The 2,619-nt window shown below is 34.0% G+C and overlaps 1 long non-coding RNA gene across 1 annotated transcript; it reads left to right on the top strand.

Annotated features, from left to right (window-relative positions):
* Positions 1-2,619, top strand: LOC125646623 (uncharacterized). Its single transcript, XR_007359767.2, has 3 exons — positions 1-169; positions 794-869; positions 2,336-2,619. It is a non-coding gene; the product is annotated as an uncharacterized LOC125646623 (long non-coding RNA).

The raw sequence follows: 2,619 nt of genomic DNA, 5'->3' as shown, positions 1-2,619 counted from the left end.
ACTACAACCTACTATTGGGATAATCTGCTTGTTTCACGTGAGGACGATCACAGACTGTTGGAAGACCGTTCACCAAAGACCACGAAGATATGTCAATCAGGAAATCTAGCATATTTTTTTTTTCAACTTCAGAGTGCTTGTGCGTGGAATCAAAGTGGTGTTTAACAAAGTAAGTTTTTGAATGACTGATCACTAGATATGTATATTTGCGTTTTCCATATTTGTTAAGGAAGCAAATGTCTATGATGTCAAAAAGTCTAGTCTTTAATTCATCATCAGTAATGGTTGTGTAAAGTGTTAAAAAGTCATAGGTTTTGATGTTGATTTAAGAAATGTTTTGCGATTTCAAATTTAATAAAAGTGTTTTAGAACTTTTTAGATCCACATTTGATTTACATCACTGGCATATGTAGTCGCACAGTAAGTTTTGAGTTTCCTTCACAGCTGTTGATATTTTCGTAAGGAGCAAAGATAGGGGCTTGGTAGAGCACTTTCTGGATCCAGCAATGTATCCTTGTTTGTAAGGGTTTTTATGTAAATTATGAATCCAGTATAGGTACGGTAACTCATATTCATTCGACCCTTAGTCTAAATCTGAAGGATGGTTTTGAAGAATTTCATCTTTTGAAAGGGCAGTTGGAGAAAATGTACGATTACTAAAAGTGAAATTAATGTCAAGTTCGTTTAAAATGCAGTTGTAATAATGAGCCTTACAAAAAAAGACAATGTTGCTACAAGCTTTGTCAGCTGGATCCAAAACATATTTCTCATGTAACCTATCTAATTCTTTTAGGAGTTATGAGATTGATCGCTGTTCGTTATCTTCACCTTTCATCACTTCTGGTTTACTAACCACAGAAGGATAGATGGTACGTTCTTTTGTTTTAATATGTCTAAAGCGGGATTTTAATATTCCACTAATACTTTTGATCTATTCTGACAATGTATCAAGTTATCGAATCATGATCGTTTTGTAATGGTTGTATGAGGACTAAAATAAGTTCGATTTCTCTTCCTGTCGATATCGACAATATCGTGTCGATATTGAATCACCATGTTTTAAACGTAGTATTAGAACTGAATTAAAATTTATTTCTCTTTCTGTCGATATCATCGATATCAACGATATCATATCGACAATATTGACAGAAAGAGAAATCAAACCTAATTTAGTCTTCACACAACCATTACAAAAACGATCACGATTTGATATCGATCGTTTTGCTTAACGTAGTGTTTACATTATGCTGTGTAGATGAAGACTATTAATTCAAGCACATTTAAAATAGAAAGTGTCGATATCGACACGATATCATTATAAGAATGTTGATATAGAAATCGTAGGCAGACATTATGCTGTGTATACTAAGACTATTAATTCCAACGCATTTAAAATAGGAATTGTCCATACCTATACGATATCGTTGTGTGAATGTCGATATCGACAATGTAATCAGGCACGACGATATCGACTGGATATCAATTTGATATTGGACATGTATGGAATGCTGAATCGGTAGCAATATCGGAATCGTTTAAATATTTCATCAATTAATTCATGGGATTGAGCTGCAGGCTTGGTCTATCAGGCATCGAACGGGACACATAAAACAGTGCATAACATTTGTAATTAATTTGAAATCTCTATAAATAAATAATTATAAAGCTGAATAATATTTCCACATCTATAAAAGCTTAACTATAGTACTGATGGTACCGGTTATATACATTCTTAAAAAACATATATTATATATTTGATGATCATTATAATCTTTTGGCGAGTGCAAATAAAAAAAAAGATCAGTGGCTACATATGTATCAATGAGAAAAATTGAAAATAACACACGGTGATCAATCTCATAATTCCTATAAAGAACACAAAATTCAGAGTACGACAAACACAGACCCCTAGACACACCAGAGCTGGGATCAGGTGCCTAAAAGAGTAAACATCCCTGGTACCCTCCATCTTCATCAAGTAAACGGAGTAATCCGTAGTAAGAACTTTGGAACCTGGAGAAATGATGCTTTCCTTCACATAAGGATACATGGAGTCTAAAAAACTTATGCTTACCTTTACAAAAGATCCCTGGAAATAAAAAAATAAAAACTTATGCTTACCTTTATAAAAGATCCCTGGAAATAAAAAAAATTATGTTTACCTTTATAAAAGATCCCTGGAAATAAAAAAAAAAATGATGTTTACCTATACAGAATGATCCATGGGACCTGGGTAAACGATACTTACCTTTATAGTGCGAGTCCTGAGGCCTTGGTAAATTAGGCTTACCTTCACACTGTTCTATCTGGCCTGAAGAAATGTTTACTTTTACAGAGTGATTTCTGGGGCCTGGAAAATTGATGCTTATCACTGGACCAGGAGAAAGTAGGCTTACCTTCACAACGTGATCCATGGGACTGAAGAAATGCGGCTTACCTTAAAATCTTGGTCACCATTGTAGGAAGGGATCGTATTTCACAGCTAGCCCAGTGACTTGATCCATTATTTTTTATAGTGTAACACGATATGATGAAGAAACAGAGTCAGAAATTGTATCCACCTGAATATTTTACGTCGAAACTTCGAAGTGAAATAAAGATTTCTAAAAACTGCATAAA

The sequence above is a fragment of the Ostrea edulis genome, chromosome 6 (assembly GCF_947568905.1).
Source record: "Ostrea edulis chromosome 6, xbOstEdul1.1, whole genome shotgun sequence".
In the NCBI taxonomy this organism is placed as follows: Eukaryota; Metazoa; Mollusca; class Bivalvia; order Ostreida; family Ostreidae; genus Ostrea; species Ostrea edulis.
Note: the sequence above shows the minus strand (reverse complement) of the source record. Positions and strands in the feature narration are given on the sequence as shown.